The 17,835-nt window shown below is 45.7% G+C and overlaps 1 protein-coding gene across 5 annotated transcripts in view; it reads left to right on the forward strand.

Annotated features, from left to right (window-relative positions):
• LOC147023007 (serine/threonine-protein kinase PAK 1-like) overlaps nt 1-17,835 on the forward strand; it is a 93,700-nt gene that overhangs the window by 32,964 nt on the left and 42,901 nt on the right. Inside the window, exon 2 of one of the 5 annotated variants that reach the window (XM_085888018.1) lies at nt 4,940-5,082. The exons of 3 other annotated variants lie outside the window; for them this stretch is intronic. The gene's annotated coding sequence lies outside the window, so the exon portion shown is untranslated. Of the gene's footprint in view, nt 1-4,939; nt 5,083-15,875; nt 16,150-17,835 lie in introns of those variants that run through there. One more of the 5 variants, XM_085888021.1, reaches the window with a different exon arrangement.

A 17,835-nucleotide genomic window follows, 5' to 3' on the forward strand; every position in this document is an offset into this window, starting at 1 on the left:
AGGTGAGAGATGTGGATGGATCTTTCTTTATTATTTATTTATTGACTACTTTCGACATTTGTATGTGGTGCATGCTTGGGAGCATCATTAGTATGCATTGCTGTCTGAGCTGTTGCTGATGATTCGCAAACAAGCAATGAAACTGGTCTGGTAGCTGAGGGGGTGTGTAGCATTGGGATTCTCATGTGTGTATGATGTGTGAACATCTTTGTAGCTGTGGAGGAACTCTGGGAAGGGTTTGAAACAGCAAAGGGCTTACCTTGTGTGGCCTTTCATGATTGCTTTATGCAGCTTCTGCGGCTCAAAGAGCTTGGGAGGAGTCGATATATTTATATAATCCTAGCCACCTGGGTTTAAATGTTTCGGTGAGAGCTAATTGGTTATTCCCTCCATTCACAGGTGAGAGATGTGAGTGGGTCTGTTTTTATATATATATATATATATATATATATATATATATATATATATATATATATATATATATATATATATAGTATAATATACAGTAAGTCCCAACATTCGCGAAGGATATGTTCCTGAAAAATACCACGAATGCCGGGGCATTGTTTCAGTGGGGAAAAGGGGGATGAGTTTCCTGGTGGTTCATGATTCATAAATGACAATTTTTAAATTTTCCGAACATGAATGCACATGATTACAGCTTCATTAACATGCTTACAAATAAAAGAAATAACAACAGCAGGTACTGTTTCCAATTTTTATTTAAGATATGATGTAACTTTTGATGTGATGATGATGATGATGATGATGATGATGATGATGATGATGATGATGATGCGTTAGAATCCAGTGAATTCTTCTGAGGAGGACATAGGTGAGAGTGCTGATGAGTCATGCACCAAAGGGGATGCAGACGCAGGTGAGGGTTAGGTTTAGCAAGTCAAGGCAGTGGGACAAGAAGAAATAATGAGACCCAGGACACGCTGCACATAAGTAGCCATGTAGGGGATTATGGGTAAATAGAGGATGGCTGGATAGTGTTGTGGTGCGATTTGTCAGGGGTGGAAGGTTGGGGTGGTTTCCCTGTTTTTATTTATTTATATCCCTGGCACTGTACTTGAAATTGCCATCCGCAGGGCAGGGAGGGAGGGAGGGGGGGCATAAATTTAAAATTTAACTAACCTGTTTCACAGTCAGGTTGTCGGTGACTAAATCATCTCCTCTCGCAGGTTTCCTGGTGAGGAGGGTGTATGATATAGACACCCAGCAGGATTAAAAACAAAACCTGTCAAAGGGCGGAGAAGCTCCTTGTTAGCCAATGGTCATCCGCATCAAGTGCCCAACTGTGTTCTCGGACATCCTCCCGCAGTTGTGTTACTCTTTTTTTAGGAGGTTGGTGGCAGGATTTGCACTCCGGCCACCGTAAAACACTTCATTCTGCAAAACACAAGAAAAATGCAAAGAAAATTGAAAACCTTCTCCATTGGCAGTACCTTCTGCACAGCTGCCCTCCACAGGGCAGCTCAATGGATGACGGGATTGGGGCAAAGCCTTCGGGACCCCCACTCTTTGACGATGGGAGGAAAACCATGGGGTAACCTTCCTGGGTCAGACTGTGGTAGTGTGTGACGGGGTGGTGCTGAGGTGTCGTCCACCAGACGGCGGTCTCCTTGGGTTAACCTGAGGTGGTCCCTTCAGATGGGTGCCCGGAATGTCCTATCCAAAATCACCCATCTCTATTATCATCTGAGCTCAAGCATTTGAACATCGGAATTGCAGCACTCTGAGGTTCGGAGACTGGATAGTGGCAAGATCATGGTGGGTGGTTACACATATTTTTGGTCTGGTCGCTCTGATGGTTACCATGCCCAAGGGTTTGCTGTAGCTGTGTGCAATAAGCTGACTCCAAGGATAATTAAGGTATCACCGGTCAACGAGCATATTATGAGACAGGATTCATCACTCCTTGGTTGTCGTTTTCCTGGTCTCTGTATGTGCTCCGACTGAGGTGAGTGATCGCACTATGAAGGACGCATTCTATGCCACGCTCGAGTCTGTGGTTGATCAGTGCCCCAGGCAAGATACTCTTCTAGTCTTGGGAGATTTAAATGCATCGACTGGAACTGATAGCGATGGTTATGAGACATGTGTTGGTCCCCTTGGGTCTGGAACTGTGAACCAGAATCGCACTTAGTTCCTTGACTTTGTAAGAAGTCATGGATTTAGGGTGGCTGGTTCATCGTTTCACACCAAGAGGCTCATCGCTGGACTTGGTTTTCCAACACTGGTGGTGTGACAAAGGAGAGTGACTATGTGCTCGTTGATGGTCGCTGGAAGATGATCCAGAACTGCAGGGACTACCAGAGTGCTCAGTTCCTCAATACCGACCACAGGCTTCTGGGAGCAACTCTGAAGTTGCAGATAAAATTTGGGACAATGGTACCATCCCAGCCAAGGCTGGATGTTAGCAAGCTCAATGATGAGAGGGAAGGTGAGGAGTTTGCGAACAGGCTTGGGGGGGGGGGGGTCTGGGTGCTTTGGGGAATCCTGAAGAGTTGTGGAGTGCCTTCAAGGCCACCATCCTTGTTGTTGCCAGTGGATGTCTTGGAACTCATCGAAGGGCAAAGAAGAATTTGTCTCTCAAGGGACACTGGATATCATTGACCAGAGTCGTAGGGCCAGGCTTAATGGCAGAGCTGAGCTGTTTGTGGAGTTGAGGCATAAAACTGGAGGTGTGCTGATGGTGAACAAGGAGGCCTATGTGCGAGGAATCTGTGAGAGCGTAGAGCATCACCTTTGGTCAGGTGATTTTCGTCCTGCTTACAGGGGAATTCCTGCATTGCAGTCCTCCAAGCCCCTCCCTCGGAGTACTGCAGTTAGAGCAGAGGGTGGTAGACTCTTGACAGAGGAGTCCGAAGTGAAGGCCCGCTGGACCGGTTGCTTTGAGCGGCTGTACCAGGCCGATCCACCAGCTGTTAAGTTGGATGTCACGGGTGTTACCATCCCAATTGCTGACCATCCAATCAACTGTGATCCACCTTCGTTTTTGGAAACACAGGCTGCAGTGAACCGGTTGAAATGAGGTAAAGCTTCTGGGATCTGTGGCGTCCATGCTGAACTTCCCAAGGCTGGTGGAAATGCTGTGCTCATGTTGTTGCATGCAGTTCTGTGCACTATCTGGATCACAGGCATCATCCCAACTGACTGGAAGAGGGGCCTTGTTGTCCCTCTCTGGAAAGGGAAGGGTGATCACCAGAACTACAGCAACAACCGAGGGGTGATGCTGCTCTCAGTGCAGTGCAAGGTCTTTGCTCGGATAATTCTTGATAGGGTTCGCCACCATCTGCTTAAGCCCCAGTGTCCAGAGCAGTCAGACTACACCAAAGAGGTCAACAATTAACTGTATTATTACGGAAATGGCCCTTATTGGACTACTAAATATAGGATTAGCTCAGATCCCCCATTAAATGCATGTTTAGCTAGGTTGTGTGGTAAAATGGACGTTACATGTGTGTCGGGAGGTGTAGGATGCATGTTTTATTGTTCGTACAGTGGTGGTGTGCCAAGGGCTCCGTCTTCTTCTTCCCCTCTCCAGACTATAGGCCCCTCCCAGTCGGCTGAGGGGTGTGGCCTGGAGAGGGAGGTGGAGCTAAGGGGAGTTTTGTCGGCTTCGAAAAGGGGGAGGAGCGAGTGGTTCGACGCGAGCGAACGAAGGAAAACTGTAAAAGAGAGAAAAGGATTCAGTTTGGCAGAATTACAAAACTGCAGTCGGCTTTGAGAGAGGGTGCCCGTGTGTCGAAGCGAGTGAACGAAGGCTTCGTAAAAAGGGTTCAGTGTGTGTGGAAATAGTCGCTCTCGGGGCGTGCTCAGGATTCAAAACGAGTGAAAGAGAAAAGATGAGTTTTGAGAAACAGCAGTCGGCTTTGAGAGGCTGAGGCCTGCACGTCGAGTCGGCGAGCGACTCTTATGGGGAGGTGATCGACAGGTTCGGCCTGCGTCTGGCCGCGGAGCCTCCGTACTTACTCACCTCGCGGCTCGACACGTTTGTCGATCTGCCTGCGGAGCTCGGAACCTCGATTTGGGCCTTGTCTGGTGCACAGACCAGGCCTGGATTTGTATGCTGGACCTTGAGAGAGATCGGTAGAGGCCCATCGTCGACCTTACGCGGGATCGGAGCGCGCGGTCGGAACATCACCAAGTACTCTGTCTTATCTTGCATGCATGCTGTCTGTCTGTCTTGTCTGCACGTTGTATAAGGCACATCTCGGTAGGGACCCCCTCGAAACCTGTAGTCCGTGGTTCCCTAGTTAAGAACGGGCTGAGGATTGTTAATAAAACCATTGTCGTGAATGCTTTGCTTGTGTTGTGATCCCCGATGTTCCCCAATAAATCTGGTTGATTCGGATGAAGTTGCCGCTTTAAGTTAATTCGTGTCGCATCGAGGAACGATCCGTTCGATTGGCATATAAAACCAAAATGGTTACAGACTGGCAGAAACCGCTCGGCATCTGCCAACCGGTCTGTAACCGGGTTCTATTTCCCCGATATAACTAATCTATAGGACCTGACGTACCGTGCATTCTAACATGTTTGATTAAACCTTTCTATTATATTCGACGTATGATTATATTTTTCTCGGTCCGTCATCGTTATTAACACTCGGCCCAAACAAAGCCAATGGATATCTGACGCAACAAAGCCGGACTGTGTGTGTGTGTGTGTGTGTGTGTGTGTGTGTGTGTGTGTGTGTGTGTGTGTGTGTGTGTGTGTGTGTGTGTGTGTGTGTGTGTGTGTGTGTGTGTGTGTGTGTGTGTGTGTGTGTGTGTGTGTGTATATATATATATATATATATATATATATATATATATATATATATATATACATATATACATATATACATATATATAAAATCAGCATTCAGGTGTAATGTGTTCGGCCCACCAGAAAACCAATATGGTGGCCATATCATTTTGTCTAGGTGAGATGGTGGGTGTAGTCAAGCGACTGATGTGGGTGTGGTCCGACGGCTTTCCGACCAATGAGTGCACATTTCAAAAATTGAACCACAACAACAACAAGAACAGCAACATGAAGCTCTTGTTGACTTGCAACATGTCGCAGGTAAAAAAAAAAGCATCATGTCTGTCAATTTTATCCCCCCCCCCACTGGAAATCTTACAAATTACATCCTAGGTAGTGTGACCATTGTTTGTGGGGGATGGTGGTGAAGGATGGTTTATGTGCACATCAAACTGCTTTGTGGCTGGCGGGAGATGGTTTATGCCTTCGCAAAAACCGCGAATAAACGAGTCGCAGGACCAGAAATGTAGACGCAGGCCACATTTTATGAACTGCGAATATGCAGGGTCCGGGAATGTCGAATCCGCGAATGTTGGTGTTTCACGATACAGAAATGTATATAATATACACTGTAATCCAAACCAGAGCCTTTCTGACCCCAGAAACCCAACACCGCATTAAACGCAACATGTGCATGTGTATCGCTTCACCTTTGTTCGAGTTGGTTATCATATGGTACGCAAAGGTGGCAATTCCAACCTCAATATTATGTTGCAAAAGTTTTAAATAAATGGTTTCAGAATTTAGTTTTCCTAATTGTTAGCACTGAGGAGTTTTACTTCTGCTGTGTATTGATCACTGATATTCCTATCCATTATTAGCTTACTCCGATCATATAGTATTTTCCTTCTTGCATTTATCTTTTCTTGCCAGCTTCGTTGGTATAAATGGTTAGAGCATCCACGCTTGAGTCTGGGAGGTCGATGGTTTGAATCCCTGCCGAGTCATAGCAAAGACTTTAAAAATGGTATGTGCTGCTTGATGCTCAGTGTTCCTTGCTTGTCATTCAGTATTTAAAAAGTACAGCACATGGACAAACAACCATAAGTTGGTCATACAGTAATAGTGTTGCGGGGCCGGACGTCGGCCGCGAGCACGACCGTGAGACGGAGCTGCAGCGTCGGCTCGACCCATCGCCCGGAATTCAGATCATACTTCTTCGGAAAGCTCCGGAAAAGTACGGGTCCCTTTTTGGACCGTGAAAGGGTCAATATTTCTACCACGTGGTACAGGGTTATTTGCCAAATCTTCAAAATACCTCGAGACCACGTGGCGATCTACCGAGTCTTCACACCCTCGACGGCACCCGTACGGAACAAGCTGCTTCACGTGCTCGTTCCATGTGCAACCCGAGTGGTTTGATCGCCAAGTTCCATCGGTCTGATTGTCCCGTTACAACGGCCACGGTAGTGGCCTACTAATTCCCCAGCACACGACACGCTCAGTCAATGAAAGAATCGACGCGAACGAGCTGAAACATTGAACAAATGGGGGTTTATTTATAATGCAATTGGTGGGGAATGAGGGAAGCACGTAAGGGCAGAGCTAAACCGAAGATTAAGAATCTCGATTTTATACAGCACAAGCACTTAGACAATTTACTACTTAAAGACGGGGCCCCAGACGCACGCGCACACACAAATACCCCAAAATGATCGGACCAAATGGTTTTTATTGAGACCTATCTTGGACCTGTCTGCCTCGTGCGGTCTTCAAGCTGGTCGGTCCGGCGAGAGGCAAGCCGAACCCGGACACCGGCGGGCGACCCCTGCGGTTCCTGCGGGGACTGGCGTCGCTCGAGCTCTCTGTCGTGGTGAGGAGGATAAGGACGGCGTCGACCACGACCGGCCAGACAAGCTCCCCGAGACGAACGCTCCAGCAAGACGAGATGTCTAGGTCTGGAAAATGCTCTTTCATCCGGAGCTCTTCAGCTCTTCCGCTCCTCCGCTCTTTCTCTTTCTCGCCCTTGCTTCTGCCTCCCCTTTTATTCGCCCCCGCCGGCTCGACCCCTCCCCCACTTGGCCCGCGGAGAATCCCGTAGCAGACGGCTGTCCTTGTTCTCTGCAGCACCGTTGTAACGGTCGTTTCTGTTGTCGTTGCTGATGTTTTCCAATCAAAATCCTAACTATAAAAATAAATCACAGCGCATGAACATTTATTTACCCATTAGACAAAGGAAAGGAAGCAATCTATAAAGCACATACTTGCCGATATAACTAATCTATAGGACCTGAATGTTGTGTGCCATCGGTTTCCAAATTCGTAACAATAGTGCATGCTTTGATGGGCACCTCCTGCATCAACGTTCCCTGGAAGGGAACTTGGATTATATTATCTTATTTGCTCTTAAACGGTCAGATTCGAGATGTCAAAATTGGATGGTCAGAGATTATTGTAAATAAGCTATTATAAACCTCACACTTAACAGTGGTATTTCTCCATTTTTTATTTATTTATTTATCAATGATCATACAATCAAACCGTGCTCTTCCTCTCAGGGTATCTGAAAGTCCACGAATTACATTTTTGGTTTTTATACATAGCATTCAATGCAATTAATTTGTCTTACTCAGCAAGATTGAGGAACAGTTCACCATTTCTTTCTGTGGATTTATGGTAAACTGATCCTCCTGCATTATCAAAGCCTATTTTAGCGATCATATATCCAGCAATGATTTTGACTGTTTTGGTGTTTCCTTTCCACGCTGCATAGATTGTCGTAGAAATTAAGGCCCAGTCACACCTTGACGTTTTAGCCAGCTTATGCCGATTTTTGAAAAATTTGTCTAAAACGCTGGCATACGTCGAATACGTTATGGGTAAGTTTTGGAAACATTGAGAGCACGCTGAAAAACACTGCCATACGTCGTAGTACGCTGGCTTTCATCGTTGCACTTTGCGGATGTCCTCAAATTTTCCATGCTTGAAATTTTACGACTTATGCCAGCGTATGACTCACAAGTTCCGCATACGCTGGCCATAAGTTGTCGGCACGTTACGCGATCGTTGACACACGTCCACACACGTTACTTGTAAGTTAATCATAAGTCGAAACAGGTCGAGGTAATGTTTAGCGTACCTGAAACTTATTTCTAACCTATGAGTAACGTGTTGTAGGCACTTTACGCGATCGTTAACACACGTCCACACACGTTACTTGTAAGTTACTCATAAGTCGAAACACGTCAAGGTAATGGTTAGCGTCAGTGTTCCAGACTCCCTGTTTTTTTTGTTTTTTTTTCTTTCTTCGGTATGACGGTGATGTTGACACTTCGATTTCTAGTGCGGTTATGATTTAAATCGTTGAGCGGCAGCCTATTAATTCTATTATATTATAACAGCACTAGAAATCGAAGTGTCAACATCACCATCATACCGAAGAAAAAAAAAACCAGGGAGTCTGGAACACTGACGCTAACCATTATCTCGACGTGTTTTGACTTATGAGTAACTTACAAGTAACTTTTGTCGATGTGTGCCAACGATCGCATATCATGCGTACAACTTATTCCCATCGCATGCGGAATGTGTGTCATACGGCAAGTACGTCGTAAAATGTTTAACACGTTTAAAAGCACAAGACGTACTCCACTTACTACGATGTATGATAGCGTACTTTAGCATTCTATTCACGTATACCAAACTTATCCATACCGTATTCGACGTGCGCCAGCGTTTTAGACGCATTTTTCAGAGGTCGGCATACGTTGGCAAGATCGCCAAGGTGTGACTGTGATCTTGACACTTCCATTTCTGCCGTGGTTATGATTTGAATCGTTGTGCGGTAGCCTTTTAATAGGCTATGCCATGTGATCGTCGGCGATACGCTGCCGCGCTATGCATAAGTTAGACTATCGTTGGGCATAGGTTGTGAACGCCGACAACAGGCTAAGCATTCGTTGGTATAAGTTATCTACAAGACAACGAAACGTTTTGTGTCCGTTACTAATATGTTATGCATACGACCAACTCGTTATGAATACGTCCGAATCTTTAAAAAAAAACATCAAAAGTTCAGCGTAAGCCAGCGTTTTACATACATTTTAATACGTTACCATTGCTGGCTAAAACGTCAAGGTGTGACTGGGCCTTTAGATTCAACATCATTTTCAGATACATTTGTAGTATTGTAACAGGATATTATGGTTGTTTTCGGATTACCATTTAAAACAGGCTGTCATTATACCGAAGCTTTCAGGTGTGACTTTATTAAGAGCTTTGATGGCTTTTGTACTTTGGGTGATACCAACACCACCTATTGAAGCATTCAAGAAGTTCTTCCAAGCAGAGGCTATCCTATCATTTGCCATCCATTCCCTGAAAATGCCTCCTGCTCTTTCTCTGCTCCAATTGGTTCATCTTCTGATCATGTGCTTGTGAGAGTCAACATCTCTCTGGCAATTCTTAGAGAGCTGCCTCAGTGCCGGTGAGATTGGCAGGGACTGCAAGCAGCCATCTCTCTTCAGGACTGGTATCCCATATCTACTGTCCCTGATGTAAACGCAGCCTGGGAATTCTTCCACAGAAACCTGCTCTCTCTTGTGCACAGGTTCATGCCATCTTGTCTGCAATTATCCTGCCCTTCTCCCAACTCACGGTACACTTACTCCTGTGGTGAGGCAGTTGCTCTGAAACAATTTGCCTTCTTTTCCTGGAAAGCAAACCTGACCGAAGGCAATCTCAGCTGACGACACAAGGCCTGCAACTAATGTGTCTTCACTCTCAGAAAGGCCAGAAAACAACATCTGTCCACTCTCAACAATGAGCTTTCAAACTTGTCTCCCTTCTCTAAAACTTGGTGGTACCTCCTTAAGTCTGTCTCCAAAGTATGCACTCCCTCTGTCCCTTCCTTCGCTTCAAATGGCACAACAGCTGGTTCCAATCATGAGAAGGCTACATGCCCCGATTCTGTGATTGCTTTTTAATCTAGATCCCCAAACCCTCGTCTACTGTACCCACCCGACCAAGTTGCACCCAACTGCTCCTGCAGTCTGTGTATTTTGCACCTGAAAAGTTGGAAAAGTTTCTGGCAACCCTCGACTCTGATTCTGTAACTGGACTGGACAGCATCAGCTCACATGTCCTAAAAACCTGCTCTGCTGCTCTTGCACATCCTCTTCTGTTATCTTCACCGTATCATTTGCCCGAGGTCATCTTCCATCTGCTTAGAAGTTGGCTAAACATTACTGTCTTGCATAAAAAAGGTGCAAAAACCGATCACCTTAACTGCAGACCTATCAGCTTGCTTCCAATCATCAGCAAGGTTCTGTCGATGTATTCTAGGAAGATGAGGAGATTGGCAGGTGATCAGAGACTCTCCTTGATTACGATTTGTGCAATGCAGTGCAAGCGGCCAAACGGGACTATAAGCAAAAGTTGAAGGATAATTTATTGACCTGTGATTCAAAAGAAGTGTGCAAAGGAATCCAGAAAATAGCTCCCTCCCAATCAAAGTCAGAATCTGTTGTCAGATGATGTACTACCTTATCCAACCAATTTAACCAGTTCTACAGTTGTTTTGATCATCAGAGTTCTTCGCCCAAAATTAGTTGTGATGTTGGTCATCCTCATCTTATGATCGCCGACTCTGATACCAGGCGTGTGTTCTCAAGGTTGCACATGAGAAAAGCCTCTGCACCCTCACAGCATCACCCAGGCTGTGTGCTACCAAACTGTTTAGTATTTTAATTTTCACATTTAATTGGTCAATTCGCTTCTGTCAAGTACCACATATTTTAAAGAAATCAGTCATTGTATCACGTACCTGTTCCAAAGTTCGACTTCCGGTTCCGGGTTTGGAGCGTCGAGAGGTCTCATTAGGAGCTCTCTGCTGACGATCTCAAAGATAAGTTTCCGGTCGTTATTTGTCCCGTTTTAACTGTTTATTTTTCTCACCTACATGTTACTGTGTGTTCCCAGTTCGGTTTTGTTTCAAAATCGTGCTATTTTGTGAGTTTTTTGGCGACGTTGGCTTACCGGGTGTTTGAGCCCTACCGGTTCCCCGCGGTGTACGATCGTTTTATTTGTTTTTTCTCCCCATTACCTTCAGTTTCTATCTTCCCCACTTTCCTAACGTCCCCCATTTCTCCCAACTAATCTCTATTTCTTATCTTGAAAATTTTTTTAAAAACGCCACCTTTCTCCTGATTCTGCTTCTTCTTCTTCTCTTCTTCATCGCCTCTTCTTCTTCCTCTTATTCTTTTCATCCTCCTCTTCTTCCTCGATTTTTTTTCTTTTTTTATACAACACTTCCAATGACCTAATCTGTTGAAAACTCTCTCAAACATTCATAATAATAACAAAAACGATATCTTATAATGCTTAATCTTCCTCTCTCACACATGTGGTACTCTTTACTGTTTCATAATGCACTACTCTTCTGCTATTTTAACAGACTGCTCTCATTTCGACCTCTCCTTCATTCCTTGCCGAAAAAATCCAACTGTTACAGCGCTTCTTCTCTCCATTCTCTGAATTCGCCTTTATCGCATCCATCAAGAATTGTGTTAAATTGCATCGATGCAATCAGAAATGTTTATGTTTTTTTTTTGAAATCTCCAAATCTTTGAAATCAGAGATCTCTGACCTAAAACTTTTAAAAACCCCAATTTGCTATGAATGTTCGCTTTCCATCAACTTCAGTGCCAATTCACCCCTCTCATCCCTCACTCTCACTCTCAAAGCAACCATCCCACTCTTCTCCCTCCAAGCCTCCCTCTCACCTCTCTCAAAAATTCCCCCCTCACCTTTGTCCCACCTTTCATCCACCTCACTCATCCTTCTCAAAGTTGCACCCCCCCCATCCACAAAGCTGCCTCCTTCCACTGCCCTCTCACCTACACCTCTTCACTCCACCTCCTCGAATCCTCAAGTGCCTTCTTCCCCCTCTCTTGTCCCCCCTCTCCACCAGCACCACAGAGCCTTTTCTCCTCCTCATCAGGGCCCACTCCCCGAGCTATTCTGCAATCCCCCACACTCTTTCAACAACCCTCCTTACCTTCCCTCCTCGTCCCTTGCCCTACCTTCCCCTCCTCCCCCACCTCCTGCACCCAAACCTCCTCTCCTGCCTCTTCAGTAAAAGTATGGACCTCAAATATCCGGGGCCTTCGCTCAAACCTTTCAGATCTTCCCATACAGGTTGCCACTGACAAACCAGACATAATCTGCCTAACAGAAACTTTCCTCCCCCAAGACGTGTCTGACTCCCAAGTATCTCTCCCTGGTTATTCCCTCCTCCGGTATGACAGACCTGAGCCTCGTCCTGTTGGAGGAGTTGCTCTCTTCATCAAAGACTCTATTCCTCACTCTCCATGCACTGCTCTCACTCCCCCACACCCCCAGGAATACCTCTGGCTACGGCTTCCCCTCCAGTCCCACCTCATGTTTATATGTGTACTGTACCGTCCACCTAACAGTGATTACTCCATCTACACATCACTATCCGAAAACATGGACCATCTTCTATCTTCTCATCCAAACTCTCTCTTCCTCTTATGTGGTGACTTCAATTGTCATCACGCCAGTTGGCTAGGTGTGGGTACCTCTCTCACCTGTCATGGCACTTCAGCAAAAGCTTTCTGCGACTCATTGGGACTGACTCAATCGGTCAACTTCCCGACCCGGATCTCAACCAATGTTACTCCATCTCTTCTGGATCTGATTTTGACAAATTTCTCTGACAATATCTGCTGCTCTTCCTCCACTCAAATTGGTTCTTCTGACCAAGTCCTTGTCAAAGTGGACATCTCTCTGGCTATTATCAGAGAACCACCTCACCGCCGTCGAGTCTGGCATTTCACTCAAGCCGACTGGCAGGGTCTCCAAGCAGCCATCAAACTTATAGACTGGTCTCCTATCGCTACTTTCTCCAACATCAACTCATCCTGGGAATTCTTTCAAAGAAACTTGCTCTCCCTCATGCACAGATTTATCCCCTCTCGTCTTCAGTTGTCCTTCCTCCCACCCTTGGTTCACTGAAGCTTGTGGCGAGGCAGTTGTCCTGATACAACTTGCCTTTGCCTCATGGAAAACAAACCCAACTGAGGGCAATCTCAGTTCCTTCCATAAAACTCTGAACAAGTGTGTATCTACCCTCAGGAGAGCAAGAAAACAATATCTTTCTAATCTCAAGTCTGAACTCTCAAACCTCTCTCCCTCCTCAAAATCCTGGTGGCATCTAATCAAATCGTTTTATGGTGTATGTTCCCCCTCCATCTCCTCCCTTACCTCAAATGGCCGCACTGCTGATACCACACATGAAAAAGCTGAATGCCTAAACTCGGTGTTTGCAGCTAAATCTTGTGTCCAAAACACATCACTTTCTCTACCCACCTTACCCAGTCGCACCCAACTGTCCCTGGACTCTGTCATTTTCTCCTGACAAGGTGGAGAGCTTGCTGTCAAACCTCGACTCAGATTTTGCAACCGGTCCAGACGGCATCAGCCCACATGTCCTAAACACCTGTGCTTCTGCTCTTGCTCACCCTCTCTCTGTTCTATTCACCCTCTCATTTGTTCTAGGTCATCTGCCATTTGCTTGGAAATCAGCAAACATTACTGCTCTGCACAAAAAAGGTGCAAAAACAGATCCCTGCAACTTCAGACCAATAAGCCTTCTCCCCATCATCAGCAAGGTTATGGAATCCATCATCACATCAGACATTAAATCCTTCCTCTTCTCTAATGGCTTGATTTCTGATCATCAATTTGGTTTCAGACCAGGTCACTCTACCCTGGATATGCTGCTTCTGCTCTCCCAACAATGGATGGAGGTCCTCAATGCCAGACAGGAAATCCGAGCCGTATCCCTGGACATATCATGTGCTTTTGACATGGTCTGGCACCCTGCCCTACTCACCAAACTCTCTTCCCATGGTATCCAAGGCCAGCTCCACTCATGGCTCACAGACATCCTCTCCTGTCGCAGTCATCGTGTGGCCCTAAATGGAGTTCTTTCTTCCCCTCTTCCTGTCCAGGCTGGAGTTCATCAAGGTAGCGTTCTGGGCCCTGTTCTTTTTCTGGTTTTCATCAATGATCTCTCCGACTCTCTGGAAAATCCTCTATATCTCTTTGCTGATGACTCCACCCTCGGCCGTACCATCGGTCATCCCTCAGAATGGCAAGCAGCAGCTTCTTCGCTCACTGCAGATCTGGATAAGATCATAAACTGGTCCAACACGTGGAACATGTCTTTCAATCCGGACAAATCTCACACTCTCGCGATGTCTCTTCGAAAAGACCGTTTTTAAAAACCCACCCATCCACTTTCTCAACAATCCTCTTTAAGAAGTCCTTTCTTTCAAGCTTCTGGGTCTCACTATCTGCCATGACCTTTCCTGGGAAAGCCACATTTCAAACCTCGCCTCCAAACCCAGTCACTGACTGGGAATCCTCCGTCGAGCAAAGTGTTTCCTCGGCCCACCTGAGCTCCTGACCACTTACAAAGCTTTTGTCCGTAGCCTGATGGAGTACTGCTCTCCCCTCTGGGCTGGTGCTCCTGCCTCCCACCTTTCTCGGCTTCACGCTGTAGAAACCAAGGCATTTCGGATCATCGGCATCTCCCGCAATGAGGCTGAGTCTTTGGGCCTCTCACTCAATCACCGCAGGTTGGTCGGTAGTCTTTGTCTTCTATCGTCTCCTCTCCAGCCTCGCCCCCCCTGCTCTCTCTGCGATTTGTCCCTACCACATTTCCTCAGCGTGCTCAAGGTCCGCCAACAACCCCCTTCCGGTAAAACTACCAAAATCACGAATCACTGCTCACCTTCACTCTTTCATTCCTCTTTTTTCCCGCCTTTGGAATATACTCCCTCACTCTATTCTTTCCCATTCTTCCCTCCAGGCCTTCAAAACAGCTGTTCACCACCACCTCTTATCATCCCCCATCCAAATCCTCGATCTTTTCTACCCCCGATAATCCACCCAAGCACACCTCCTTCAAATTCCCTGTTTTCCTTCCTGAAAGTCCCTGTAATGTCCATCTTGTATTCCCCATGTTCCCCATCCCATCGCTCTCCCTTCCACAGATCTCCTGTCTGTTCCCCACTGTTTTGTCCCTCCCACTCCCGCCCATCTTGTCCCATGCCCCCTTGATGTGCGTTGTGTGTTAGCTCTCACACGAGCCTCGACCAAGGTATACAAAAAAAAGAGAAAAAAAAAAGCGCTACCCGGTTAGTTTCCTGAATGATTCTCGGCCAGTGACACTTCCATCCATTTTTTATGAAGACATTTGGAGGTCTTGTGTTCAGTTATTTAAAATCGGTTCTTGCAGCATCTGCAGATCTTTTCAGTTCACGTACCATGTATATCATTCTGTCCACGATGCGGTCTCAATCGCTCTCCATAATTTTTTTTTGCAGCACCTCAATAAACCTTGTTCCACTTCCGTTGGGCTTCTTTTTATAGATTTTTGTTCTGCTTTTAAAACCACTTTCCGTTAAAACTGCAAATGAAACTCAAACGGCACGCGTAGAGCGCGTACCTCCGCCAGGCTGAACAGTTCACGTTTTGTATCCCAACAATAGGCCGGATCAGCATTTGGACCCAAACCAAAATCTAATCGGCTTGTTCTTGTCACCGACCAGGCTCATCCACCAGGTTTTGTCGTAATCCTTCTCAAATTTTTGAAATATCATGCTATACATCGTTTTTAGCTCTATATCTCGATGGTGAAGAATTGCTTTAAAAAATTTAAACTCTTCTTTCTGTATCTGCATCCGGATCTTCACCAAAAGCTTCTCCAAATCCATTCCTCCTACTCGCACACCCAACCTGTGCAGCAAGTTTCATCCGAACCCATCCATACCCTTCTGAGATGCCATGCTATATATAGTTTTGGTTCTGACGAGCAAGTTGCCCGTGCCCGCACGAGGTTCTAAAAAGGGTTTGGATGAGGGGGTGGCAAAGCTGCAAATGATATCTTCTGTCATCGAACCGGCAAGCTGCTGGGAGCAGCAATTCTCATTTATTGCCACATCACTTGAAATTTAAATGCTCCAATGGCAGCAAGGTGCTCCATTTGAAACTGTTTGTTCGATACATGTATGTACCTTTTTGATGTCAAGCTTCCTTTATAAAAATTTGAATTGGTGTCAAAGCCGGTGACCAATTTCAAATTGATAATGGGATTACTCATTGGTGAAGAATCACTTTTAAAATTCTCCGATCCGGATCTTCGCCAAAATCAAAACAATTCCTCTTTTGTCATACACCCAATCTGTCCACCAAATTTTGTCCAAATCCGTCCATAACCTTTTTGAGATGCTCTGCTAACAGACAGACAGACAGACAGACATGAAAACCTAACCTCCATCCACCTTCAGAGGTTCAGAGGTAAGTACTTGCTCTTGACCTTGATTGTTCTTTGTGCAACTGGATTTTTGACTTTTTATATGATTGACTACAAGTTGTTCGAATAGGATCTCACTTTTCAAATTCGATCAATTTGAATACTGGTACTCCTCAAGGATTTGTACTCAGCCCTTTATTTACCTCTGCCACCCAAGGTGTAGGAGGTTGTGTTTTCACCCCTTTCTGTTTGTCTGTTTGTTACTTGCAAAATCGAAGATTTTTCAAGATTATTGGTCAGTCGATTTTGTCATTCTGTCTGTCTGTTTGTCTGTCTGTCTGATGCCTGCAGGTCACAATTTCAAACCGATCTTTACGAAACTTCACCAAGCTGTTTGTCATAAGGAAGAAGCCTATTGTTTTTGAGGTCAAAAGGTCAACTTAGGTCCAAGGTCAACAAATACAAGGTGGTATTTCTAAATTTCTCAATTTTCATCCGATTGATTTGAAATTTGAACAGGATATATATTTCAGGTCACTGAAATCAACCAGTCAATTATTTTGGAGGTCCATAATGGGCAGATTTCCAAAATTGCCAATTTTCATCAGATTCACTTGAAATGTGAAGAAAAGTTGCATATTTGGTCATTGAATTCAACCATCAATTGTTTTTGAGGTCAAATTTATTTTATGGATTTTGCAAGTGTAATGCTCTGCACGACATCTTGTTTGTTTGTGTGCAGAATATCTCAAAAATGTGTGGACGGATTCGGATGAAATTTGGTGGAAAGTTTGGGTGTTTGGCAAGGACGAAATTGTACGATTTTGGCGAAGATTACGAATCTGGATCTGGATCCAGAATTATTTAATTTTTAAAGTGATTCTTCACCATTGAGAGATAGGGCCAAAACGACATAGTTCTGTATAGCTTCTTCTTCTTTCGGCTAGCTCCCGTTAGGGGTCGCCACAGCGGATCAACCGTCTCCATTTCGCTCTATCCTCCACATCTTCCATTGACACTCCAACCACCCGCTTGTCCGCCCTCACCGCATCCATGAACCTCTTCTTTGGCCTTCCTCTTCTCCTCCTGCCTGGCGGCTCCATCTTCAACATCCTTCTCCCGATATACTCCACTTCCCTCCTGTGCACATGTCCAAACCATCTCAATCTCGCCTCTCTCACTTCGTCGCCAAACCGTCCTACCTGCGCTGTCCCTCTAATATACTCATTCGTTATCCTGTCCATCCTCGTCACTCCCAATGAGAATCGCAGCATCTTTAACTCTGCCACCTCCAGCTCTGCTTCCTGTCTTTTTGTTAGCGCCACCGCCTCCAAACCATACAACATAGCTGGTCTCACTACCGTCTTATATACTTTCCCCTTCACTCTTGCAGCTACCCTTCTGTCACAAATCACTCCTGAAACTCTTCTCCACCCACTCCATCCTGCCTGCACTTTCTTTTTCACTTCTCTCCCATACTCACCGTTACTTTGGACAGTTGATTCCAAGTATTTAAACCCATCCACCTTCCCCACCTCAACTCCTTGCAACTGCACCATACCACCACCCTCCCTCTCATTTACGCACATGTACTCCGTCTTACTCCGACTGACTATCATTCCCCTTCTCTCCAGTGCGTACCTCCACCTCTCGAGGCTCGCCTCAGCCTGCTCCCTACTCTCCCTACAGATCATGATGTCATCCGCGAACATCATAGTCCATGGAGACTC

This window comes from Eptatretus burgeri, chromosome 7, assembly GCF_056783735.1.
Source record: "Eptatretus burgeri isolate ZD-2024b chromosome 7, Ebu_testis_v1, whole genome shotgun sequence".
Classification (NCBI taxonomy): domain Eukaryota; kingdom Metazoa; phylum Chordata; class Myxini; order Myxiniformes; family Myxinidae; genus Eptatretus; species Eptatretus burgeri.